The 14,848-nt window shown below is 37.1% G+C and overlaps 1 protein-coding gene across 2 annotated transcripts in view; it reads left to right on the forward strand.

Moving 5' to 3' along the window:
• The window catches only part of LOC150101315 (uncharacterized), a 338,578-nt gene that overhangs the window by 131,304 nt on the left and 192,426 nt on the right, over nucleotides 1-14,848 (forward strand). The window lies entirely within an intron of this gene.

The following is a 14,848-nucleotide window of genomic DNA, read 5'->3' on the forward strand; positions in this document are numbered from 1 at the left end:
AAGTTATGGTGATTTTTTTTTAATTTCGTTGGTTTTATTCCACGCATTCAGAACTTTGGATATCATTATAGACAAAAGTCAGAACTTTTATGTTGTGTACGCTACCAGAAGGAGGAAAGTGACTTATCTCTTCTAAAGAATGGTATGAGTTCACTGAGTTTAATTTCTAAATAGAATTTTGCTAGTATTATTTTAAACACTTAAGCCTTACTTTTTTTGCGCTTCTTTTGAGTTCTTACAAGTAGTCACGATTTGTAGAAGTTACTTATACACATACAAATATAAATGCAAATATTGCTTATATAAATAAGTTATTATTTATACAGATCGTGATAGATGTACAAAATTTGAACGAAATAACAAATAATGGAATTTAGTTTATCGTATGGCTTGTACTGCTGCTATTTGGTTTTGTGTACTCTCATCAACAGGTGTATTTGATTAGTGTTTATACCTCAGGAGTATTTATGCTACTTTCACCTGTCAAAAAAACATTAACGTTGGATTAATTTCAGTGACGTATTTGTCATTCTGTGCAACATCACAGTATGAAGGAGGAGCCCGACATTTTTGTAATTTCAATGAAAAAATTAAGCACGCATAAACAAGTACATGCGAAGCAATGGCTTTTCTGGTTTTCAATTAATAGCCCGCAACGAGGCAAAAGTTTTAGTTCAAACAGCGGTATAGAGGAGTAAAGTATTTTTTTTATTATATAGAATTGTTAACTGAGATTTAAAAAACATTTATTATTTTTTTAAAAAAAAATTTATGCTCTCACATGAGGTGTGCAGGAGTTTTAAGGAACACACTCCTAGACTGGCGATTCTTGACACTGCGATTAATTGGCGTAAATTATGCGAGGGGAAAAAAACAAAATATTTCACACAGACATCATTCTGTGTGAGACTTACACATTATTATTATTATGTTTCCATTATGTTGTGTCTGTTGTGGGTGCTATGACTGTGAATGAGTTCAAGGCGAGATATGATAGATACTGTGTGAATGTCGAATAGTTGTTCTTGACATGATGTTAGGGCCTCCCTCGATGAGTCTGTCGACTCCATGGAGTTGCCCGAAATAATAATAATAATAATAATTATTATTATTATTATTATTATCCGCAATGGAAACGTTGTAGTAGAGAACGAGAAAAATAGGTCCACTTGTGGCAAGTCCACATCAGGGACACGCCCCAAACTTCGTTTCAAATTTCTCTTGCATCGAGCAAAATAACATCCTTTGCTACACTGCTAATGATAATATGGTTACTAATCATTCCCTCACTCTAAAAAATTATATTTATGGTCATATTTATGGAAAGCGGAGGTCTGAACTGAATGGAAACTGCAGATATAATCGGTTGTTTGTTTGTAGTTCTATTTTCGCTGTAAACGTGTCCCCCCCCCCCCCCAAAGTGTTTCGTTTTTAGGGATTTGTATAATATTATTTGTGCAATTTTTTTTTTTTTTTTTAAGCTGTCGGAAGAGTATGTGAAGACGATCTATGAGAGGTAATATAATTATAGAACTACGGTTCTATAATTATCGACATGATGATTTTTATCACTGCATGTTGTATTTCTGTTGCAGCTTCCGTTCAGTCTGAAAAGCATCTACTGCAAGAGGATTTTAGCATTTTTACCTTGGAAAATAATGTGACATCTAAAGGAATTCAGGTGAATCCAACATTGACCGCCAACAGATAATTCTTTCTATTAATTTATTCTTTCGATTAATTTCTATTCCCGTGGTCAAAAAAGAGCAATTTAGCAAAAAACGAGGCAAAAAAAGCAACCACTAAGAAATTACGATTTCGTCTGAATAATTTCTGACACGCAGGCCGAAGGCCGAGTGGATGGTGGTGGAATGTGCAATTTTTTTGTGCGTACGTGCTGCTGAGCACGAATACAAGAGTGCTGAAAAGTAATGACGTTTATATATTTATTCATGGAGACATTGCTTCAATGTCTCCAACTTAAACTGTGCTCAGCCTCATTCATTAGACTTTCCCGCACCTTGAGGTTTCATAGCTCTGCCACTAGAGATATCTGCATTTTAGCATGTCAGAAATAAAAAGAGTGAGGAGACTCGCAGTGTACATGATGATTGACTTTTTTTTTAACAAGAAAATGCCTCGCTGATTAATATTCAACAAATCACTGAATGAACATTCATGGGGTGGGACAAGTGTATAAATGTCTACTATTCGGTGCAATACTGTACGTGTGTTAGCAATATCCTCGGCTTTGATTTCTGCATTCAGAATGCATGTCTAATGGCATCACTATTAATTCTGCTTGTTGTTGGAACACTCCAAAATTGAAGCATCGAATTCGAAAGGTGTCCCTGAAATGCTTCTTTTCCAACATAACAATTCATGGCCTAGTAATAAAAAAGGAACAACCGTAGAAATTACTGAAATTGAAGATACATTACATTTGAGAAGACGGTATCAAGGCAGCGGTCAAGATGTGTCAGCTGTACGAGGGTATTCTGAAAAGTTGTGATAATCACCATGAGGGAATTGAGGTGGAACCATGTAACTTACACATTATTCTACATGTTTCTCACGAAGTATTATACACTTGTTACAACGCATCAGCATCACTTGCAATCCTCTGAAAAAAAAAAGCCTTTCCCTTGTTGCCCAAACCAGTCCTTAGCTGTAGACATGACGTCATCATCTGTGATAATTGTTTCTATCAAGTGTTTCTTTAAATGTGGGAATAGGAAATAGTCAGATCGGGCTAGTCTGGCGCATGGGGTGGGTAAGGCAGACATTGAAAGCCTAAGTTGTATTGTCTCTTGGGTTTCGTGAACAGTGTAAGCAGTTGTCCTGCAAAAGCAACACGCCTCTGCTCAGTTTTCTGTGTTGTTTTTCCTTCGGTTCCTTCAGAGCTATTGAATAAACTACCGCTGTAACACTTTCACGTTTTTTGAGGTACTTGATAAGGATTACACCATCCATATCCCCAGGGCCGTCGCCAGATTATATCGCGCCCTGAGGCAAACAATTAAATATCGTACCCGATGGATTATAATACAAAATATAAGAAAATCTCTAATTGCTATTTTGTTTTTATTACAAGAGAAACATTAATGCAAAACGATTACATATTAATATTAATTAAATGTTTGCTTTACGGGGATATCGCACAATAAAGGTGTTTATAAGCTCTTCGAAATTTAAATTATAAGCTATGTCCGCCGCTATCGACATAGTTGCTAGACCAACCAATCTTACTTGGGTTTCGTGAACAGTGTAAGCAGTTGTCCTGCAAAAGCAACACGCCTCTGCTCAGTTTTCTGTGTTGTTTTTCCTTCGGTTCCTTCATTGCTGTTCGCAAATAATTTTTGATCAGTTTAAGCTTGGAAAAACTTCTTTCGCAACTTGTTACGCTAACAGAAATTGTTAGCATAGCGACGGCGCCTACCGCAATATGGCTGAACGAGCGCTCTTATTAAGCCGCGCCGTGAGGCAGGCTGCCTCTGTGCTCCACCCTGTCGACGGTACTGAATATCCCAAAAGACAATGGCAAGAACCTTCCCTGCTGACTTTTGGGTTTATAACATCTTTGGCCGTGAAGAACCTTTGTATCTTCACTCCATTGACTGTTGTTTGGTCTGTGGATCATAGTGATAAAGCCATATTTATTCAACAGTCACAATACAAGCCAAAAAATTTGCACCTGATTTCTCAAAATGATCCAAAATCCCTTGAGATGACAGCACACGTTCTCTCTTTTTGGTCGGCATTGAAACATTTGGGGATGCACTTCGCTGAGAGCTTCTGTATTTCCAGATGTTGGTTGGTGACCCAACTCTGGGGATATCCAGGGAACTGTTGGGGCACAGACCCATAAATCTCACACAACGTTTGGCGAATCTCAGTTGCAGACTTTTCTTGCAGCACGAAAAACTTGATGACGGCTCGCTCTGTGCCTCTGACATTTTTTCTTATATATCCTGAAAGAAAATGAACAAATTATTACAATTTGATGAAAAATTGGGGTTAAAGGGTTTCAAGATATGTTGTTTCTTGTGGTTATATCAGTGCTTTAATATCATTTTTGTTCTAGGTGTTTACCAGAACTTTTCAGCTTCCCTTGTATCATGAAACTGCATAAAGGTTGGCGGAAGTGTGTAGACCCGAGGTGATCGTATTGAGAAACAACCGTGTAAAATTACAATATAAAGTTCTAAGAAATGTCTACTTCCATTATTAAGAGCGGGGGGGGGGGGGGGTAGGAGATACGATTTTTCAACCAGTTCTCATTGTAAGAAAACTTGAGTGTATAATAGTGCCCTGTTAGCATTATCGTTACTGGCCAAGTATGGTTATAAGGGCCACATGCTTATTTATTTATTTAGTATTATTATTACGTGACATCTCCAAGGAGTTCAAGGACTGATCAAGGGAGGACACTGTACTCTACTATACACAACTCGCCGTCTCTCCTAGTTAATACTACAACTACTACCCTCATAACACAACACTATCTACTGCTTACTACTATCAGCAGTATTTTTTGTTCCTGTAAATTGCGTGTATTCTTATTGCCGATTTGTCTGTATCTTTTGCCGCATTATATCTTCCGCATTTATATTTTTATCTTGCCAGTCTGCATCCAAGCTTTGTAAACGTCGGAATCCAACTATAATATGGTTTTCGTTGAGCAGTAATACCAACGTGAATTCAGTTGAGAAGCAAAAATGTTCTCGTTTAGCTGTATGTGAAAATTCTATTTAATAAACTTAGTAGAAACTTTTTGTTTCTTCTTTTTGCAGCAAAACACAGGAAAACTATTGGAACTCTTATATAAGTATAATATCTCTAACTAACGTATTCGAGGTGTAGAAATGTATCATATATCTTTATTCCAGTGTGTTAAATTTCCATATCGTGTAATAGAAACTTTGAAGTACTTGCTTGTATCGGAGAGTTTCAGCTAAAGATCTTCAGGACTTTTTCACATTCCAAACAATGATCTTTTGCCCTGTTAACAAAAAATGAACACATAAGTTCAAGCTTTTCGACTGAAGTTTTTTAAACTGTCACCATGTTTATTAAACAATTTTCACGTACACTATTGTTTAAGTCTATGTCACTACGTATATGGGATGCTGCCTTGAGAGCGAGATTTTTTTTTATTATGGAAAGGGCGGTATTCTTCATCTCTCTCAGTGAATATCTGATTCCAGAGATTCACTGAGAAATGTAAGAAATTTTACATTTCTCAGTTTAATTTTAAGAAATGTAATAACAATGGGCCGACACAGATACTTAAAGAGTTGAAGGCAATGCTGCAGGGTGCATATACTGCACCGTGGCACGTCTAAAACCTGTAATGTATTTTTTTTTAAATTTGATTTTATTTATATTCTGTACAGAGCAGTTTTATCTAGCTGTCACTGCAAAAATCAACATAATTTCCTGCGCACGGGTATTATTTATTAATGCAAGTTAGGACGAATTTGTTTTTTTGTTTGATTTTATTTATATTCTCCCTAGAGCTGTTTTATCCAACTGTCGCTACAAAAATATAATATAATATAATATATATATATATAAGTTACTGCGCTGGGAGATTTATTAATGGAAGTTTAACCAAATTTTTGCATTTCGGGCATTTTATAAAATTAATTATCATCAAAAAACTTCAATAATCAGTGTTTCAGATAAGTAAACTTTCGATACGAAAGTATTATCGAAAAATGTTCGATGCAGTCACAAGAACCTGTTTTATGACCAATAAAAAATATTGTCTCAGAAATGTTCTCACTGTTGTGAAACCGTATTGTAGGAACCATATACTACAGGGGTGGCCAAGTTTCCTAGGCCCATGAGCAACATTGGTCGTTTTTTAGATATTCACGATCCGCAAAATTTTTTCTAAAAAAATGAAATATAATTATATATAACTATATACGAGTATAATTATACATATGATTATATTCGTATATAGTTATACAGTGCCTGTGTATCTCAGTGGAAGTGACACTTGTATCCTCTGCGCTAGGCCGCCCGAAAATAGGCTTAAATGCAAGTGTAATCGCAGACTGCAGGAACTTTTTCTAAACCTTTCTTCAGCCGGATTCTTAGTCGATCTCTAGCATGCGCAGGCGGGGTTTTTCTCCCGTAAAGTCGAGCTTTTCTTCCATAAACTCAAGAAAATCGACCTTAGAACCCACACTATTTCAGACAAGAACATATCCTGTTAGAGTTATACCAAGGGATGGTAGCCCTTGTTTGCCAGTCTCTTCATCGGCTGCAGCTTATAATTAGTGATAGTTGCCAATGACTATTACCGGTAGCCAATCAGAGATAACTGGCTATCTCTGATTGGCTACCGATGGAGATTCAACTGCCCACTCAGTCTCCAAAATCTAGATAAGATTAAAAGGCCTCGCCTACTCCCCATAAGTAGACCGACCATATTTACTTGAGACAAAAATGGGACATTGGGATGGCAAAAACGGGACAGGGGTTGTGTAATATTCTGTACTCATGAAAAAGTAAGACCATAAAGTTTTACTTTGCCCAATATGTATGGTGATAAAACGTTCGTAATTATTGCTTCTCATTTGATACGTGCTAAAGAAAATTTTGGTTCATAAATTTTATTGATCAATGTCGACAAGTTGTCACTTGTGCGAAAACTTTGGCTGTGACACATAGTATGATAAGCAATAAGAGCAGCACTTGCTGCAGTTTTATCACTTTCGCTATCACCATCACGTCTCACCATAAACGAGTTAATTTTTTTTTTTTTTTTGCTGAAGCTAGAGTGTTTTCAGCATCCTTTTGTTTCTGGCTGTGTGGATGTTGGTTGATATCGCTTCTGTCTCTAGAAGGAACGGAAAAATGGAATACTGTGCGACCACAGATGCGAGACTCTCGACACTTGTGCGCATGGCAGGAGGCGACGAATCCATTCCGATAATAGGGTAATCAGTTGGTTTCGTGCGATGAGTGGTTATTATTATACATCGGAAAATTAGATTTTCTTTTATGAAAATTCTAGTTTGAAGTGGTAACTATTTTGCTTGTGCAATACAGTAGTTGGAAAATTTTACGTATAAAGCACGTGATTTCGCGTGTTGGTGACGAATTTGTGCATCGCCTTATTTCTTTCTCCCTTTGAATATGAATCGACTCTTCTTGGCATATTGCCAACTGTGGTCCTCGTATCTGTGGTCGGACAGTACCACTTTTGTTCCATACACAGTTTGTCCAGTTTAATAAATTTGAATTCTTTCTGGAGATCGTCACTAAAACAGCAGTTTCGTCTCTTTGACAATGCAAGGATAGACTTAAAGCTTTAAATATAAAACTTAAAACTTTAAAAAATACGAAATTTAAGCCACCAGGATTGAATAACAATGCCACCGGTTAGCATACAGACAAACAAAAACTAACGCTACAGCAGAACAGACGCCGCGTCTGAGTCGCGCAAATGTTGCCAACATGTATTTATTATTTTCTCTTAATAAATAACTGCAGATATCGATATTTAGAGTCTCGAACAATGCGACTCCATGGTTATACAAATTAATGATTTATGATTCACCAATATTAAAATATATTTATAGGTTTTATTAAAAACGGAACAAAATTGACATTTTTATTAAAACGACGGGACTCTCAGGAAATATGAAAAAAAAAAAAAAAACGATACTGTCCCGTTCAAAACAGTACGTATGGCCAGCCTACCCATAAGAGAATAAAAGGCGTTAGATGATTTACATATAGTTATATGTACACATGATTCTATTAAAATTTTCTTCGTCTTTTATATTTGTTGGTATTTTGTAATGATATGTATTGTATTTTATGTACGTTATTATATGTATTGATATGTCATTGAAAAATATTATACAGGGTGTCCCTGAATTCATGGCCCAAACGTGAGGGGATGGTAGTACACACCGAAACCACCAATATTCGTCATAGAATATGCGGCCGCAAACGCAGTGAGGAGTAGGAAATGAAAGATGGACAGACACAGGTTTCCAGAGTGACATTTATCGGAGCTCATTACAACAAATGCTCAAACGTCCGCCCACCAACGTTGATACACACGGTACAACGGCGTAGTAGTGATTTGTGTACCTGCTTGTAAACACCGGGCTTGTGGCGCACATCGCCGGATGAGACGGACAGTCGGGCTACTAGATCCTCCACGAGCGTCTCGTACACGACACTCTTTAAATGTCCCCACAGAAAGATCGGGCGATCTGGGGGGGGGGGGTCACGGGATGGGACCACCGTGTCCAATCCATCGGTTCCCAAATGTGGTATTAAGATGCTGACGCACGTCCACGCTGAAAATGGGGGGGGGGTCATCATACTGAAACCACATACGGGAGCGGATGGCGACTTGAACATCCTGAAGCAATCCTGGCAAAACCTGTTACAGAAAAATACGGTGCATTCGCTCATCGAGGCGGTCCAGCAGTAAGTAGGGTCCAATTATGTAGTCATGCAGGATCCCCGCCCAGACATTGACGGCGAATCGTTGCCGGTACGACTGTGGACGTGTACCATGGGGGGTTCTGGGCCACCCACAAATGCGCATTATGGACATTGACTATACCTTCACGTGAGAAAGTTGATTCATCTGTAAAGAGCACATGAGCAGGGAAATTGGGCTGTACGACACTTTGCTGCAGTGCTGCAGGAACCACTGTGGGAAATCCATGTGCAGGGAATATTCAATGGCTGTCAACACCTGCACTCGCTGAAAGTGATAGAGGTGTATCCCTTCTTCATGCAGTACTCGCCAGACACTGTTTCGATGCACACGAAGGCTCCGGATCACGTGCACCCAGGTTATCTGTCACCATACACAAGATGTCCTCGCTCATAGCTGGCGTTCTGACCGTCCGTGCTCGTTCGACATCATGTTGACTGACGTGGAAGGTGCCTGTCTCACACAGCTGACGTTGCAGTCGCGCAAACATTTTATGATCGGGCACACGGCGCATAGGATATCGCTCACAGTACAGTCTTTGGCCCTCTCTACCATTGTCCTCAGCTACGCCATACATCAGGTGCATATCGGCTTTCTCTGCGTTCGTAAACTGCTCCATCTCGTGTCCGGTCGACGCTGAGAATTCTGGGGTTTGGCCGATCCAGCGCTTTTAAGCCATGCTGCCTAGTCTGTCCCCCCTACTGGCACCAGGCTGCATTTACGGCCGCATATTCTATGACGAATATTGGTGGTTTCGGTGTGTACTATCATTCGCTCACGTTTGGGCTATGAATTCAGGGACTCCCTGTATATGTATCATGAATTTTTGTCTTTTACGATAAAAAACCAAAATTGCCTGTATAGCCGCAGCAAGCAACCCCGAAAGCTGGGATTTGTGGGTTTTGTGGGTTTAAGAAGTTTCGAAATATAACTCTAATTTTTTTTTTTTTAAATCAGATTTCGTATTTGAGATTCTTTTAAAATTTGTCCTGTTATCTTAGCTTTATTTAAATAAGAACAAGATTTGCAAATCAAATTGAATTTCTTACTTCGTCTATTCGTAATATCTTAATATTACGATTCCATCTAACTCTGAAGACTTATGTTTCATACTTTTAAATTTATTTCTCAAATTCATTCTGTTACGAAATTTCTTTAATCTTTCTACCTGTATAAGAGGAGATCTCTGACTTCATTTATAATCACAATCATTTCTTGCAAAAAAAAAAAAGACTTCGCTTAGTTTGTTAGTAATATACTCCGTGATATCCTTAAAAAAACCATTGCAATTTACACCTTTTCTTTTTGATGCTAAATTCGCATATAATTCCTTATTTTCTTCCTTCCTCCTCCTAACCAAAACTTTTTTTTAATGCTTTAGCAAGTCTGCAGTTGTCTCAAGCCTTTTTCTTTTTCCTTATTTTTTATTTTTCATGTGACCCTCACTCGCGAAAGGTTATAAGCCTAAGGAAATTAATTAATTTTATCATTTTTTGTTTTTATTTTATTTATTTATTTATTTTTGCCTGGTCCAGAAATCCTACTCAAGAGACCAAACAAGGAAGTTTTCCTGCTCGAGGGACAAAACAGGGAAATGCACACTGGAGACGATGACATTCATCTCTCACTTAAAGACATTCACAAACATCCCTGCCCGCTGTAGGATTCGAACCACGTAGCATGTTGGTTGGGGGGAGGTGAACACGCTAATCACTCTATAGTGCTATTAAAATGATAAAAACCTATTGTCAGCTGAAAGCATAATTTCTGAGCTCTTCACATGCACTAGCATTTAGCCCATATTCTGGATCAAATGTTAATGAATGAGAAGACCCTTAAAAACTCTTTTGAAAAATCTCTACCTTTCATCCTTTAAATACATAATACATATTCCAGAACACAGCATTGTGATCGCTGTGAGTGGTTCGGTAACCTGAAGGTTAATTACAACGATCGGTTCATTAGTGAGTACTATGTCCGTCTTGTATTCCCTCCTCTTGTAGCATACTTTCCGTGTGCAAGGAAAAAAGTTGTCTAAAAGATGTAAAAAAATGTTCTAATCACTACATCCCACAGTTTCTAGTTAGTATCAGCAAAATTTGAAATCTATTAGATATTTATTTTTTCTGGTCCCATTTGATCCGATTGAAAACTTTCATCGTTATCAGAATTACCTTCTGTTTTGCATCTCAATAGTGGAATTGCAATTATTTTTACGTGGGAATTTTCGTATAGAACGTTTACTAATAGTATTATTACTGATGTATAATATTACTAAATTACTTTTACCAATGAATATTGAGAATATGTCTGTAAGAGCGACAAGGTTATGTAACTGTGTTAATGACAGGAATGTTCATTATCATAAATGATTACGAGGAGAGAATGATTTCGACTTTGTGTTCATCCGGTTTGGACCCATCAAACGTTTGCAAAGATGTCTTGCATCTATAAGGCACTAGAGAAGAACAGATCTACAAGTTGTCCAACAGTATCACGCAGACTACAGACAAGGGTACACAAAATAACATGCAGGTAGCTTATTGTGTCTGTACACGAATGCTAGGAGTATCAGAAACAAAGAGGCTAGAGTTTGTTGCCTTAGTTAGTATACTGGGACCTCAGATTGTAGGCATTAGTGAGACCTGGCTATCAGAATCAGACATACTAATGGTATCAAGTGTAAAGGGTACAGTATTTTTAGCGAGGATACACAGGATAGGAGAGGAGACATTGCTGCTAATGATATCGGATAACTTGAATTCAGTTAATGTTGAGACCTATGATTGATAGTAACAATTTTTCATGTGACAGTGAGTTTGAAGCCATCTGTGTGAGGTTGAAACTAACAAGAACAAATACATAGTGGAGTTTCGTTACAGTCTTAGTGTATCGGTTGCTACTGACAAAGAAAAGCATTAACAAATAAAGATGATGGATGAGAAACGATTAATCATAATGGAGGACTTTGATTATCAATAGTGGAATTGATTGGGTAGCTGTGAAATCTTATGAGAAGAATGAAACTGAATTTATTGATAAGTTGCGATACAACTTCCTTAAGCGTCAAATGGTAGACGAAACTCGGTCAGTGTTAGATCTGATTATAGTGTAAGAGGAGATTTTAGTTAAAGATGTACCTATTCTTACGCCAAGTGAGTACTACATGATCGAATGTCTAATCACACTTTGGCGTGATTAGATATCCAATGTCGTATTATATTGGCGAGATTATGCTAGAAGAAACTGATCTGACTAGAGATCTTGGAGTGTTAGTAGATAGGAAGTTGAAGTTCAGGGGACATGTAGTAAAGAGTGAAATACAACTCAAAAGATAATTGCAATGCTGAAACGAAAACTTTCACATGTAAAGAAAAAGAAGTAATTTTGCCTTTTTACAAGGCCTTCATAAGACCTCACTTGGACTATTGCGCGCACGTCTGGTGTCATTATTACCGTGGAGAGAGTGCAAAGGAGAGTGTTAAAATGGTATCAGAATTGTGGAACTGATTATGAAGACAGATTGAGAATTTGTAAACTGCAGACACTAGCAAACAGGAGAAAGAGAGGATGATATGATTGAGACTTACAAACTTCTGAAAGGATCAGACATGATTTCATTTGATGGAATTTTCCATTTTATGGAAAGTGTTGAAAACACTAGAGTGCATCCTTGTAAGCTGAGAATGAACGCCTTCAAGAAGGGGGTGAGACCTAGATTTTTCTCTCATAGGGTGGTGCGTGATTGGAATGGATAGCCATTGGATGTTGTGTGTGCAAGCAGTGTAAATGAATTCAAGAAAAAGTATGATAGCTGGTATGTATAGTATGTGGCCACCCTCGATGCGTCGCTGACTCTCTGTAATAATAAATAATAATAATATCACGAACTTACATCCTCTCGTTTTAGTCTTGATCCTTTCTACAAGTTCAATATTCAGATTCAGAGTGCTCAATATAGGATGACACCATGTTTGTTAGACCTGTTATATCTGGAGTCGTGTTTTTGATCATTAGCTGGAATTCACGATTTTACTTATATTTCTAGCTTTACACTTACGGTAGAAGTATTACTTATACCTCTAGGTTAGTAGAAAGCTATTTGTATGTTTTACACAATCTCTTTGTCTAAACATCCAACGAAGTATTGTCTAGTGACTTAAAATTTAAATTCCACCTTGATTAGTACTTAGACTAGCAGAACTTTTACTTGATATTGAATTATTAGCTTCATTAACTATTATTCCATGACAATACTTTGTCCTCTGGTTCCCCATGATTCCTATCTGTCATTCTCATTTGTATTTTAGAACGTTCTATTTATACCTCCCCACTTGCTTAGATTCCCGCTGTCATAATAGAAGCACTTATCATACTTGCTAAATCTCTTGAGTCTTTCTGCTCAAATGCAGTTCATCGTTATTGAATAGTTTCCTTTTTTAGAAAAAATAAATTCCATCGTTGCAGCAGTTCTCCACTGTGTTTTGAATACAGGTCCTCTCATCTTAAAGTAATAGACAGAACCTCGTCATATTTCCCCCTTCTGTCCCTGGGCAGAATATTGGATAGTTTGATATGCAAAGCAAGCTCTCTGTTCTTAGTAATGAGATTTTCGTAGCTATTTTTCATGCATTTATTATATATGCATTATCATATCGCATATCACTCATTTATTTCCAATTCTACTCTAAATTCTTCAGAACTAAGTCTTGGTTCTCCAAAAGATATGGCAAGGTCATACAAGGGTGAACCTGACATATCGTAACTGGTTGTCATCCGAATCACCACATTGCTTTACTGCTTATACGAAAGCCCAAAAAATCTGCAAGAAAGCTAACGTTCAAAACTGATTTTGAACGAGCTATAAACATGCATCCAGTCCAAATAGAAGGCACTCATTGCTACCACTTTCTAGATGTCATGATAGAAAATTTTGTCCAGTACTGCTCATTAGTCTGTTACATTAGATGGTTTTGTTGTATTATCACCCACTGAAAAAAATCTCCTGGCGTCTTACTTCTCAGATTCTTGCATAGTTGATTTTGGAACGTCCCCGCCCCCCAACTACTCTAAACACCTAATGTCCCCCTTTAACATTTCATCGGAAAAACGTCAGAATAATCCTATCCAAGTTTGGTACCAAAAAGTCTTGATCTTAATGGTATATCTACGATTGTTCTGAATATTTGTACTCCATAGCTGACCTTTTTTATGCTTTCTCATTCGAAGTTTCTATCCTTTGGCCCGGAAATTAGCCCACATATAACCTCTTCCGAAGAATGCTGACAAATCGTTACCATCAAACTACCGACTAATTCTCAAGTCATCAAACCTCATTCTTCTAAAGCAGCAATTTTCAACCGGTGTGCCGCGAGATTTGTGAAAACAAATTAATTGAAAGAAATAATGTCGTAATTTGCGCATTTATTTATTAGTGTCTGCTCTTCCATCCGCACCTGAAGCTCCCTTATATATATTTTAAGAAACTTACGGTTGGTGAATTGGTTTAAAATTGTGTGTTAATTAGCTTTAATCTTTTGATAAGTGTGTTCACAAATAACTTCATTTAATTCTCTTTTTAAGGTAACTGGTAATAGTTCTTTTATTGTTTTTTTTTTCATTCAGTTAATTCTATTCAATAGTATTCCTTTAACATGGATAAATTTATAATAAAAAATATTTATAAATAAATAATAAAAAATATTTATAATAAAAATAAAAATTTGAAGACAATGAAGAAAGTGAAGATAGTTTTGTCCAGCACATCAGCAGCTGATACCATATCTAGTACTGGTTCTTCTAAAACTAAATTAAAAACTAACGTTCGCCATTGCGACGAAAATTATTTGTCATTTGGCTTTATTTCCAGTCAAGAAGATCTGCCACATTCTACATGCATAGTTTGTGGCGAAAAAGCAAACAGCGCTATGGTTCCAAGTCAATTAAAAAGACATTTACAATCTAAACATTCTCACTTGAGCGAAAAATTGGCAGAATATTTTAAAAGACTTGTACCGGATAAAAACATTTCTCCTCCATTTTGGGGGGTGAACCGCCATGCTCGTGTGCCGTGTTATCAAGCAGGAGATTATGTAAAGAAATACAAAACCACCTCATCAAATTGTAGTTCAACCGATACTGGTCATGTTGTACTCGATGAAGCATTAAAACTAATTAATTTTCTAATGCAACATACATATAAAATTTACATAACACATAATTATGCAAAGCTGATGTCAAATAATTATTCGAGATTAAGGAGTTGAAACGATTGAAAATCAGCATGAGATATCCGAATAGCATTTATTCAACAATACCTAAGTTCAGGTAATTTTCGGTATTGAGACTACTTATTAGGTTTCCAGTTAT

This window comes from Typopeltis vanoorti, chromosome 11 (assembly GCF_054136105.1).
Source record: "Typopeltis vanoorti isolate ZY-2024b chromosome 11, IOZ_Tvanoo_1.0, whole genome shotgun sequence".
Classification (NCBI taxonomy): domain Eukaryota; kingdom Metazoa; phylum Arthropoda; class Arachnida; order Uropygi; family Thelyphonidae; genus Typopeltis; species Typopeltis vanoorti.